At 44.1% G+C, this 13,727-nt stretch overlaps 1 protein-coding gene across 2 annotated transcripts in view; it reads left to right on the forward strand.

The window, feature by feature from the left end:
- LOC124615885 (voltage-dependent calcium channel subunit alpha-2/delta-3) overlaps window positions 1-13,727 on the forward strand; it is an 824,663-nt gene that overhangs the window by 179,571 nt on the left and 631,365 nt on the right. The window lies entirely within an intron of this gene.

Here is a 13,727-nt window from a genome sequence, read left to right on the forward strand (position 1 = left end):
TGAGGCCTGGCACGAAGTCGGCGTTCCAAAATATCCCAAAGGTGTTCTGCAGGAGTCAGGTCAGGACTCTGTGCAGGCCAGTCCATTACAGGGATGTTATTGTGGTGTAACCACTCCGCCACAGGCCGTAAATTATGAACAGGTGCTCGATCGTGTTGAAAGATGCAGTCGCCATCCCCGCTATCATCGGATCGCTACATTGTGTACCGTGATTCATCACTCCCCACAACGTTTTTCCACTGTTCAATCGTCCAATGTTTAAGATCCTTACACCAGGCGAGGCGCCGTTTGGCATTTACCGGCGTAATATGTGGCTTATGAGCAGTCGCTCGACCATGAAGTCCAAGTTTTCTCACCTCCCGTCTAATTGTCATAGAACTTGCAGTGGATCCCGATACAGTTTTGGATTCCTGTGTGATGGTCTGGATAGATGTGTGCCTATTACACATTATGACCCTCTCCAACTGTCGGCGGTCTCTGTCAGTCAACAGACGAGGTCGGCCTGTACGCTTTTGTGCTGTACGTGTCCCTTCACGTTTCCATTTCACTACCACATTGGAAACAGTGGACCTAGCGATGTTTAGGAGTGTAGAAATCTCGCTACAGACACAAGTGACACCCAACCACTTGACCACATTCGAAGTCCTTGAGTTTCTCGGAGCGATCCATTCTGGTCTCTCACGATGTGTAATGACTACTGAGGTCGGTGATATGGAGTACCTGGCAGTAGGTGGCAGCACAATGCACCTAATATGAAAAACATATGTTTTTGAGGGTGTCCGGATACTTTTGATCACATTGTGTATTTTTACTTCCAGTTCCTTACGAAAAAACTTTTCCTCCTTTTCATGCTAAAGATTATGATAATAATAAATTAACTGTTAATTATGGAAGGTTTGCATAGTCTTAATAAATCACATGTAAAAATTACGCGGGAACGACAAAAAAAGAGTACTGGCAGCGACATCCGATGAAGAGACCTCCTTTTTAAGAAACTAATTGCTTACTCGCTTTTTTATTTTATTTTATTTTTTTTTAATCTCAATATGTTCGATAACGTTCGTTGCTTTAATTCGGAGCGGACGTCCCACGACACCCGTTCATGGTCTTGGATGATCCATTAATTCAGTTTCTTATTGTAGAGGGCAGCTAACCCTCTAATCGAACGCGCTGAGTTGTCCTGAGACCTCGCTTGGCTGCGGACTGCTTTAAGACAGAGGATCATATGCATACATGTCTAGCATAAACAAGTCTAAAATTGTCAAACTTGATTTTCTCGAAAAGTGTTGAGAGCTGCGTTGATGTCCTAGTGATTCCCTGCACATATTGTCAACATTGATTGTCAAATCAAACCAGTGAGATGCAGTTCGTACGGTCCCCTTGTCAGCCAGTTAGCACGAAATGTTTGAGAATTACACACATCAAAAAAAGTTTCGCATCACCTCGGTTTCGAGAGTTATGGAACCTGTACGGAAAACTGGAATAGAAATCAACATAAACATCATTTCCGGTCTTTTTATTGCTCATGAAAACCACACATTGCATGTTGTACCACCATAAAGCGAGACATTCAGAGGTGGTGGTCCAGATTGTTGTACACACCGGTACCTCTAATACCCAGTAGCACGTCGTCTTGTATTGGTGCATGCCTGTATTCGTTGTGGCATACTATCCACAAGTTCATCAAGGCACTGTTGGTCCAGATTGTCTCACTCCTCAACGGCGATTCGGCGTGGATCCCTCAGAGTGGTTGGTGGGTCACGTCGTCCATAAACAGCCCTTCTCAATCTATCCCAGGCACGTTCGATACGGCTCATGTCTGGAGAACATGCTGGCCACTCTAGTCGAGCGATGTCGCTATCCTGAAGGAAGTCTTCACAAGATGTGCGCGATGGGGGCGCGAATTGTCGTCCATGAAGACAAATGCCTTGCCAGTATGCTGCCAATATGGTTGCACTATCGGTCGGAGGATGTCATTCACGTATCGTACAACCGTTACGGCGCCTTCCATGACCACCAGCGGCGTATGTCGGCCCCACGTAATGCCGACCCAAAACAGCAGGGAACCTCCACCTTGCTGCACTCGCTGGACGGTGTGTCTAAGGCGTTCAGCCTGACCGGGTTGCCCCCAAACACGTCTTCGACGATTGTCTGGTTGAAGGCATATGCGACACCCATCGGTGAAGGGAACGTGATGCCAATCCTGAGCAGTCCGTTTGGCACGTTGTTGTAGGTCATTTGTACCGCCCTGCATGGTGTCGTGGTTGCAAAGATGGACCTCGCCATGGACGTCGGGAGTGAAGTTGCGTATCATACAGCCTACTGTGCGCAGTTTGAGTCATAACACGACGCCCTGTGGCTGCACGAAAAGCATTTGTCAACATCGTGGCGTTGCTGTCAGGGTTCCTCCGAGCCTTAATCCGTAGGCAGCGGTCATCCAATACAGTAGCAGCATTGGACGGCCTGAGCGAGGCATGTCATCGACAGTTCCTGTCTCTGTGTATCTCCTCCATGTCCGAACAACATCGCTTTGGTTCACGCCTGAACACCACTCGTTGAGAGCCCTTCCTGGCACAAAGTAACAATGCGGACGCGATCTAACCGCGGTATTGACCGCCTAGGCATGGTTGAACAACAGACAACACGAGCCGTGTATCTCCTTCCTGGTGGAATGATTGGAGATGATCGGCTGTCGGATCCCCTCCATCTAATAGGCGCTGCTCATGCATGCTTGCTTACATCTTTGGGCGGTTTAGTGACATGTCTGAACAGTCAAAGGGACTGTGTTTGTGATACAGTATCCACAGTCAACGTCTATCTTCAGGAGTTCTGGGAAGCGGGGTGATGCAAAACTTTTTTTGATGAATGTATCTACAAAAATCTTCCTCGTGAATCACACTGCCTATTACTGAAACCATATATCAAAATCCCTACAGTAGTTAGGATGCAATGTAAACTTGTAACGGAAAAAAAGTATTATGTGATATAACTGCAAATTAATCTTGCTTGCCGGCCGCTGTGCGCGAGCGGTTCTAAGTGCTTCAGTCTTTAACCGCGCGCGACCGCTACGGTCGCAGGTCCGAATCCTTGCTCGGGCATGGATGTGTGTGATTAGTTAGGTTTAAGTAGTTCTAAGTTCTAGGGGACTGATGACCATAGATGTTAAGTCCCATAGTGCTCAGAGCCATTTGAACCATATAAGTTTTCATGAGTGAGTCTGCGAGTATCAAAAACTTGTCATACCTTTTTATTGCATTGACTTAGAAGCTTAATTTTTTACACCGCCAAGGGGCAGTAGACTTAAGTACACCTACATCTAAATGGATACTCTGCAAATCACATTCAAGTGCCTGGCAGAGGGTTCATAGAACCACCTTCACAATTCTGTATTATTCCAATCTCCTATAGCACGCGGAAAGAACGAACACCTATATCTTTCCGTACGAGCTCTGATTTCCCTTATTTTATAGTGATGATCGTTCCTCCCTATGTAGGCCGGTGACAACAAAATATTTTCGCATTCGGAGGAGAAAGTTGGTGATTGGAATGTCGTGAGAAGATTCCGTCGCTACGAAAAACGCCTTTCTTTTAATGATTTCCAGCCCAAATCCTGTATCATTTCTGTTGCACTCTCTCCCATATTTTGCGATAATACAAAACGTGCTTCCTTTCTTTGAACTTTTTCAATGTACTCCGTCAGTTCTATCTGGTAAGGATACCACACCGCGCAGCAGTATTCTAAAAGAGGACAGACAAGCGCAGTGTAAGCAATCTGCTTAGTAGATCTGTTGCATTTCCCAAGTGTCCTGCCAATAAAACGCAGTCTTTGGTTAGCTTTCCCCACAACATTTTCTATGTATTCCTTCCAATTTAAGTTGTTGGTAATTGTAATAACTAGGTATTTAGTTGAATTTACGGCTTTTAGATTAGGTTCATTTATCGTGTAACCGAAGTTTAACGAGTTCCTTTTAGCACTCATGCGGATGACCTTACACTTTTCGTTATTTAGGGTAAACTGCCACTTTTCGCACTATTCAGATATCTTTTCTAAATCATTTTGCAGTTTGTTTTGATCTATAACCGAGAAGATATTCCATAAGCACGCAATTTCACTACGAGCCACTTGTGTGGTACAGTGTCAAAAGCCTTCCGGAAATACGGAATCGATCTGAAATCCCTTGTCAGTAGCACTCAACACTTCATGCGAATGAAGAGCTAGTTGTGTTTCACAGGAACGATGTTTTCTAAAGCCATGTTGACTCTGTGTCAATAGACCGTTTTCAAAAACGGTTCAAATGGCTCTGAGCACTATGGGACTTAACATCTATGGTCATCAATCCCCTAGAACTTAGAACTACTTAAACCTAACTAACCTAAGGACATCACACAACACCCAGACATCACGAGGCAGAGAAAATCCCTGACCCCGCCGGGAATCGAACCCGGGAACCCGGGCGTGGGAAGCGAGAACGCTAGACCGTTTTCTTAGAGGTAATTCATAATGTTCGAACACAATATATGTTCTAAAATTCTGCTGCATATCGACGTTAACGATATGTGCCTATAATTTAGTGGATTACTCCTACTACCTTTCTTGAATATTGGTGTGGCCTGTGCAACTTTCCAGTCTTTGGGTAAGTAAGTGGCACACATTTCGTCTTTATACCTCTACGCCGGCCGCGGTGGTCTAGCGGTTCAGGCGCTCAGTCCGGAACCGCGCGACTGCTACGGTCGCAGGTTCGAATCCTGCCTCGGGCATGGATGTTTGTGATGTCCTTAGGTTAGTTAGGTTTAACTAATTCTAAGTTCTAGGGGACTAATGACCTCAGCAGTTGAGTCCCATAGTGCTCAGAGCCATTTGAACCATTTTTTTATACCTCTACGCTTTCCTGAGAAAAAGCGGCCTTAATACTCAGATAGGCAGACAACAAAGTGATCCTATAAGGGTCTCGTTTCTGCCGATTGAGGTACGGAACTTAAAACAAAAAATGGAGGCAGTTGTTCTGCACCCACTCAATGTTGTGAATCGTCAAAAAGTCAGATTTTGCGTGCGGTGGAAATGGTGACATGCCAAAGGAGTTTAGTCTTGCACAAACACCAGAAGAAGAAAGCAACGTCTGTAGTAGCTAACAGGCAAATCAGTTGTGTTATTGTCAGAGTTAAGACGTGGTGTATCACAGTCACTACTGAAAGGCTTGCCACATCCACGGTGTGGGCGTTCTCTGGTCTTCTCGCGTCTAATGCTGCCCGCGGAGAGTCCAATTAATCAATCTAGCGCCCGCGGCCGACCTATGAGTCAGTGGCCTTCACAATAGTCTAATTCACCAGCGGCGCAGTGCTCGGGTTATAAGTATACTGTCGCCAAATTACTGACAAGTTCGCCGCTGCTGTAATCCACCTTCATGCAGAAATGGTTCTTTCTGCTACTAGCGCTGTAAGGACAAAACGGAAAGTCGTTAGATGCAGTCGTATTTTTACTACAAATGCGATCGCATTAGGTTAGGCATAACGTCAACTTCCACGAATCTTAACTGAAAGACTCAGACAACTCTAATAAATCATTTTTATTGATCCCCATATTACCTGCTTAATAAGGTGGCTTTATTTAAATTAAACAGCCATGGACGATTTATACATACGGAATTTCAGAAGAACCAGTGGTATTGCCTGGCAGCACAGGCCAAAATGCTATTTAAGTAAAAGTCTTCAAAATACGTGGGCGCTTTGAAGGCACAGACGAACAGTGACTTGCATTTTAGTGACCTTAGGCTCGTATTTCGATTCGTTTTTACACACATACACACACTTTCTATGAACTGAAATAAACGTACGTTGATTGTTAGTGGATAACGAGTCTCAAAGACATTTAATGATTCTGTCTACAGTGAAAAATTATATTTGTTGTTATTATTTTTTCTCCTTTTTATGTTGAGTCTCTGTGTGAATGAAATTCGTCACAGCTGGCAAAGTCTTTGGATTTATTCGTTCCCTATTCACAGTCTCCCCCCCCCCCCCCCCCCCCCCCCCCCCCCCCCCATGAACCATGGACCTTGCCGTTGGTGGGGAGGCTTGCGTGCCTCAGCGATACAGATAGCAGTACCGTAGGTACAACCACAACGGAGGGATATCTGTTGAGAGGCCAGACAAACGTGTGGTTCCTGAAGAGGGGCAGCAGCCTTTTCAGTAGTTGCAGGGGCAACATTCTGGATGATTGACTGATCTGGCCTTGTAACAATAACCAAAACGGCCTTGCTGTGCTGGTACTGCGAACGGCTGAAAGCAAGGGGAAACTACGGCCGTAATTTTTCCCGAGGGCATGCAGCTTTACTGTATGATTAAATGATGATGGCGTCCTCTTGGGTAAAATATTATGGAGGTAAATAGTCCCCCATTCGGATCTCGGGGCGGGGACTACTCAAGAGGATGTCGTTATCAGGAGAATGAAAACTGGCGTTCTACGGATCGGAGAGTGGAATGTCAGATCCATTAATCGGGCAGGTAGGTTAGAAAATTTAAAAAGGGAAATGGATAGGTTAAAGTTAGATATAGTGGGGATTAGTGAAGTTCGGTGGCAGGAGGAACAAGACTTCTGGTCAGGTGACTACAGGGTTATAAACACAAAATCAAATAGGGGTAATGCAGGAGTAGGTTTAATAATGAATAGGAAAATATGAATGCAGGTAAGCTACTACAAACAGCATAGTGAACGCATTATTGTGGCCAAGATAGATACGAAGCCCACACCTATTACAGTAGTACAAGTTTATATGCCAACTAGCTCTGCAGATGACGAAGAAATTGAAAAAATGTATGATGAAATAAAAGAAATTATTCAGATAGTGAAGGGAGACGAAAATTTAATAGTCACGGGTGGCTGGAATTCGAGTGTAGGAAAACGGAGAGAAGGAAACGTAGTAGGTGAATATGGATTGGGGGGAAGAAATGAAAGAGGAAGCCGCCTTGTAGAATTTTGCACAGAGCATAACTTAATCATAGCTAACACTTGGTTTAAGAATCATGAAAGAAGGTTGTATACATGGAAGAACCCTGGAGATACTAAAAGGTATCAGATAGATTATATAATGGTAAGACAGAGATTTAGGAACCAGGTTTTAAATTGTAAGACATTTCCAGGGGCAGATGTGGACTCTGACCACAATCTATTGGTTATGACCTGTAGATTAAAACTGAAGAAACTGCAAAAAGGTGGGAATTTAAGGAGATGGGACCTGGATAAACCGACTAAACGAGAAGTTGTACAGAGTTTCAGGGAGATCACAAGGGAACAATTGACAGGAATGGGGGAAAGAAATACAGTAGAAGAAGAATGGGTAGCTTTGAGGGATGAAGTAGTGAAGGCAGCAGAGGATCTAGTAGGTAAAAAGACGAGGGCTAGTAGAAATCCTTGGGTAGCAGAAGAAATATTGAATTTAATTGATGAAAGGAGAAAATATAAAAATGCAGTAAATGAAGCAGGCAAAAAGGAATACAAACGTCTCAAAAATGAGATTGACAGGAAGTGCAAAATGGCTAAGTAGGGATGGCTAGAGCACAAATGTAAGGATGTAGAGGCTTATCTCACTAGGGGTAAGATAGATACTGCCTACAGGAAAATTAAAGAGACCTTTGGAGATAAGAGAACCACTTTCATGAACATCAAGAGCTCAGATGGAAACCCAGTTCTAAGCAAAGAAGGGAAAGCAGAAAGGTGGAAGGAGTATATAGAGGGTCTATACAAGGGCGATGTACTTGAGGACAATATTATGGAAATGGAAGAGGATGTAGATGAAGATGAAATGGGAGATACGATACTGCGTGAAGAGTTTGACAGAGCACTGAAATACCTGAGTCGAAACAAGGCCCCCGGAGTAGACAACATTCCATTGGAACTACTGACGACCTTCGGAGAGCCAGTCCTGACTAAACTCTACCATCTGGTGAGCAAGATGTACGAGACAGGCGAAATACCCTCAGACTTTAAGAAGAATATAATAATTCCAATCCCAAAGAAAGGAGGTGTTGACAGATGTGAAAATTACCGAACAATCAGTTAATAAGTCACAGCTGCAAAATACTAACGCGAATTATTTACAGACGAATGGAAAAACTAGTAGAAGCCGACCTCGGGGAAGATCAGTCTGTAGTAAAGGACTTTTGCTATTTGGGGAGCAAAATAACTGATGATGTCGAATTAGAGAGGATATAAAATGTAGACTGGCAATGGCAAGGAAAGCGTTTCTGAAGAAGAGAAATTTGTTAACATCGAGTATAGATTTAAGTGTCAGGAAGTCGTTTCTGAAAGTATTTGTATGGAGTGTAGCCATGTATGGAAGTGAAACATGGACGATAAATAGTTTGGACAAGAAGAGAATAGAAGCTTTCGAAATGTGGTGCTACAGAAGAATGCTGAAGATTAGATGGGTAGATCACATAACTAATGAGGAAGTATTGAATAGGATTGGGGAGGAGAGGAGTTTGTGGCACAACTTGACCAGAAGATGGGATCGGTTGGTAGGACATGTTCTGAGGCATCAAGGGATCACCAATTTAGTATTGGAGGGCAGCGTGGAGGGTAAAAATCGTAGAGGGGGACCATGAGATGAATACACTATGCAGATTCAGAAGGATGTAGGTTGCAGTAGGTACTGGGAGATGAAGCAGCTCGCACAGGATAGAGTAGCATGGAGAGCTGCGTCAAACCAGTCTCAGGACTGTGAAGACCACAACAGCAACGTACACAGTCTTTGCCTTTCCCAGCACGTGTAATATAAAGAACCCGCATTCGGCTGGACGGAGGTTCAAATCCTTCCCTGGCGCACAAAATCCAGCTGTAGTTTCCTGGGGTTTCTCTGAATCCCTAAAGCAAATGCGATAGAGGATGACACGACGCTCGGCTAGCATCACACCGCCCTCTAGGTGTGACCACGGAGTTTGTGCCGAAATTGTCGGACGATGCTACCCTATGCTTCTTGTTTGTCATGGACTAACTGGGAGGAAACAGTTGCCCTCTTATTCTACAGTCGTTAAATCAGCGTGTTTTTTTTAATTTTTCGGACGGATGAACTCGTCAGTAGTTGTCCCGACTCACTTAAAGTTGCGCAGAGAGAGAGAAACACGTCCGTTACCGTCAATCGGCGATACACTCGTTTGTCTGCCTTCATCTGAAATGCGTAGGAAAGGAAGTGGTATTCTGCTGGGTGCTAGGATATGCGGCAATTTTGGATCAGAACTCGCACACAGTAGGCAGCAGGATCTTCCGAATGGCAAAATCTTTTGTTGACACCCACCTGCCTTGGGAGAAATGATAATAATAAAATAAGAGAAATCAGAGCTCGAACGGAAAGAGTTAGGTGTTCCCTTATCCTCTACCATTCGAGAGTGGAATGGTAGAGAAGTAGTATGAAAATGGTTCGATGAACCCTCTGCCACGCACTTAAGTATGAATTGCAGAGTAACCATGTAGATGTACGGTGGCAGAGTGTTTCTAATTCCAGAATTTGAAGGCTCACTTTTACTGGCACTTCTGAAATCGCCATTTTCATCGTGGCAGTATCGCCGTTTTGGAATTGACGTTGCGTACCGTAATTCAGTAGCAAAGCGTCGATGGGATTTTCTTCAAGTAGCTTTCAGATACATCCGATGCAGGGTCCATTTAAAAGAGCCAAGAAGAGGCCATTCATTGGTACGTTCGTTCACACATTGCTCTCCGCGCATCACGTCACGAAAGAGGCCTTGACGGATGTGTAAGAAGTGGCAGAAACAGTCCGTGTAGGCTGAAACTTCCTGACAGATTAAAACCGTATGCCGGACTGGGGCTCGAACCTGAGATGTTTGCCTTTCACGGACAAGTGCCCTATAGATTGCTACCCAAGCAAGACTCACGAACCAATCTCATAGCTTTACTTTCTGCAGTACCTCATCTGTTACCATCCAAACTTCACTTTCGACAGAAGGCAAAGATCCAGGTACAAGTTGCGGTCCAGCACAACGTTTGAATTTGGCAGAAAGCTCCAACCTTCAACATTTTACAGTTGTCAACCGAATGACTTATTACACATTATAGTGTTCGTGACAGAACGGAACAATGTGCTACGATTGAAGGGGGCACGTAGCAAAGAACAACTGTATCTGTATTAAGTCTAAGGAACAGAATAGAATTAGACAGCTTCCTTGATACGTCAGTCCACACTACTTGGCTCACGCGAAAGTTAATCACTTACGTTACGCCGGAATGTTCATACACAGCCGGCCGGAGTGGCCGTGCGGTTCTGGGCGCTCCAATTTGGGGCCGAGCGACCGCTACGGTCGCAGGTTCGAATCCTGCCTCGGGCATGGATGTGTGTGATGTCCTTAGGTTAGTTAGGTTTAATTAGTTCTAAGTTCTAGGTGACTGATGACCTCAGAAGTTAAGTCGCGTAGTGCTCAGAGCCACGCGAACCATTTGTTCTTACACAAATAAAGTCCGTTGGGCTGTGGTGTATTGTAACGACGCGTATGGCTCAATGATTTTTGTTTGAAATATGACCATGCGCAGACTTCGTCACCTACGTCGTTTACAAAACAGTTCAAAAAATTATTTAAATTCTTTTAAAGTTCTCTATAAAAGATTCTTGAATGAAACTGTGATTGAAAAACACCTTGAGTCGTTTGTGCAAAAATTACGTCACTCAGTCCAACTGGTTTGCGCAAACTTTTGATATGTAGATGTCGTTTGTTTCTTCTTGGAAATTATATTTTTGCAAGTTATCTTATTTTTCCCATATTAAAATCAGACTGTAAAACCTTTAAGATTAAAAAAATCGAAATCAAACTCTTCTGAAAATTAATATCTTGGAAAAATTCAGTAATAATTCTTCCTCAATATAACTCTTCATAAATAATTCTCGAACACGTATTTAAGCTTTAGCATACACTGTTTTGTTGTCTTCGTATATGCTACATACAGATGTGAACATCAGACTCGACAAAACAGAACCGAACAAAATACAACATATACAACATGAGCTAAACATTCTGTGACGTCATTACAATGGAAAATTACAAATTTTTATTTCTTTGAATGTTGGAGGTTCGACGCAACAACCCGGTCACAGGATCTTCTGCTGCTCTTTGACCGTTGACCCGCGACGTCTAGTGGCCAGCAATTTTCTTTCTGATTCCAGCAGTGAAGATGCTGTTTCCGCGAGTTGCGCTGCTCTCTCCATACGTGAAACATACAAAACAAAAATACAAAACTTTAAGTATTTTACAAATATAACAAAATATTACAAATACATAAACAAAACACTAAATTAAACTTATATTTACCAGCAAACTGAGCTGATCCTTGTGGATGGGTGAGGCTTTAATTTCGCGTCTCATTACAGTGGTCAGCCGAGAACGGTAGTCTGCGCGAGGACAGACTGAAGACAGTCCAAGGAAGCACCCAGCTGAAAGGCAGCGACGTGGTAGGTCGAGGTTGGGCGAGACGAGGTCCAGCGAGGTGATAGCTCTCTGGAAGCTGTAGTGAAACCCTATCATTGGACTGGCGATATGAACTCCAATTGATGAGCTTTTAGGCACAGCCACCGTGAGCCTGTAGTATTTACTGGGTGCTGAGCAGTCGGGCAGATGCATGTGACTTGCAGATAGAGCTTCAGTGACAGCTCTGTTTGTCGCCATGTTTTAATCGTCTGTTGCGAGGTTGGCGCCGCACAGTACAGTGGTGGCTGCTGGAAGTTCAACTGTTAACAACACGGTGTTTGTCTGCTGATGTGGGCAGTGCTTGTCTTATCTCTAGAGAAGGTGTCTTTACTGGGCTGGAGTTGGGGCGAGGATCAATTTGGATTCCGCAGAAATGTTGGAACACGTGAGGCAATACTGACCCTATGACTTATCTTAGAAAATGGATTAAGGAAAGGCAAACCTACATTTCTAGCATTTGTAGACTTAGAGAAAGCTTTTGACAATGTTGACTGGAATACTCTCTTTCAAATTCTAAAGGTGGCAGGGGTAAAATACAGGGAGCGAAAGGCTATTTACAATTTGTACAGAAACCAGATGGCAGTTATAAGAGTCGAGGGGCGCGAAAGGGAAGCAGTGGTTGGGAAGGGAGTGACACAGGGTTGTAGCCTGTCCCCGATCTTATTCAATCTGCTATTGAGCAAGCAGTAAAGGAAACAAAAAAAAAATTCGGAGTAGGTATTAAAATCCATGGAGAAGAAATAAAAATGTTGAAGTTCGCCGATGACATTGTAATTCTGTCAGAGACAGCAAAGGACTTGGAAGAGCAGTTGAACGGAATGGATGGTGTCCTGAAAGGAGGATCAACAAAAGCAAAACGAGGATAATGGAATGTAGTCGAATTAAGTCGGGTGATGCTGTGGGAATCAGATTAGGAAATGAGATACTTAAAGTAGTAAAGGAGTTTTGCTATTTGGGGAGCAAAATAACTGATGATGAGGGTATAAAATGTAGACTGGCAATGGCAAGGAAAGCGTTTCTGAAGAAGAGAAATTTGTTAACATCTAGTTTAGATTTAAGTATCAGGAAGTCATTTCTGAAAGTATTTGTATGGAGTGTAGCCATCGGTCGGGCACACAGTTTTAATCTGCCAGGAAGTTTCATATCAGCGCACACTCCGCTGCAGAGTGAAAATCTCGTTCTGGAAACATTAACCATGCTATCGCTTCTTTCAGAAGAAGAGAAAAGTAGCTGATGCTTACGTAAGATTGTCACATTATTCGTCTCAACGAAGCACCCTGACCGCGGTATGCAGAAGAAGTTCAGTTGTGAACCCATTGAAAGAGGGTAACACCTTGCTCTGGTCTTGGCCGGCGGCTCCACGCTTTCCCTCTCAGCCTGCGTGAGCTCCGCTCCTGCCTATTCCGACATATGCGCGCCACTGCCTGTTAACGGCCGAGGGAGCTGCTTCAGTGAACAAAGAACTTTTGCTTTAATTATTGACAAAACCTCTGGGGAAACAAAAGAATGCAAAACGAATTTTTTTGCAAATTATCTTTAATTTTAGCAGGTGACGTTTCAGCGAAAATCGAAATTTCAGCCGTGTTTTTAGATATGTGTCTTCCTGATGATCAGAGCAACAGGCAGGTATACAGGGCTATTACAAATGATTGAAGCGATTTCATAAATTCACTGTAGCTCCATTCATTGATATATGGTCACGACACACTACAGATACGTAGAAAAACTCATAAAGTTTGTTCGGCTGAAGCCGCACTTCAGGTTTCTGCCGCCAGAGCGCTCGAGAGCGCAGTGAGGCAAAATGGCGACAGGAGCCGAGAAAGCGTATGTCGTGCTTGAAATGCACTCCCATCAGTCAGTCATAACAGTGAAACGACACTTCAGGACGAAGTTCAACAAAGATCCACCAACTGCTAACTCCATTCGGCGATGGTAGGCGCAGTTTAAAGCTTCTGGATGGCTCTGTAAGGGGAAATCAACGGGTCGGCCTGCAGTGAGCGAAGAAACGGTTGAACGCGTGCGGGCAAGTTTCACGCGTAGCCCGCGGAAGTCGACGAATAAAGCAAGCAGGGAGCTAAACGTACTACAGCCGACGGTTTGGAAAATCTTACGGAAAAGGCTAAAGCAGAAGCCTTACCGTTTACAATTGCTACAAGCCCTGACACCCTATGACAAAGTCAAACGCTTTCGGCGCGGTTGCAACAGCTCATGGAAGAGGATGCGTTCAGTGCGAAACTTGTTTTCAGTGATGGAGCAACATTTTT

Source organism: Schistocerca americana, chromosome 5, assembly GCF_021461395.2.
Source record: "Schistocerca americana isolate TAMUIC-IGC-003095 chromosome 5, iqSchAmer2.1, whole genome shotgun sequence".
In the NCBI taxonomy this organism is placed as follows: domain Eukaryota; kingdom Metazoa; phylum Arthropoda; class Insecta; order Orthoptera; family Acrididae; genus Schistocerca; species Schistocerca americana.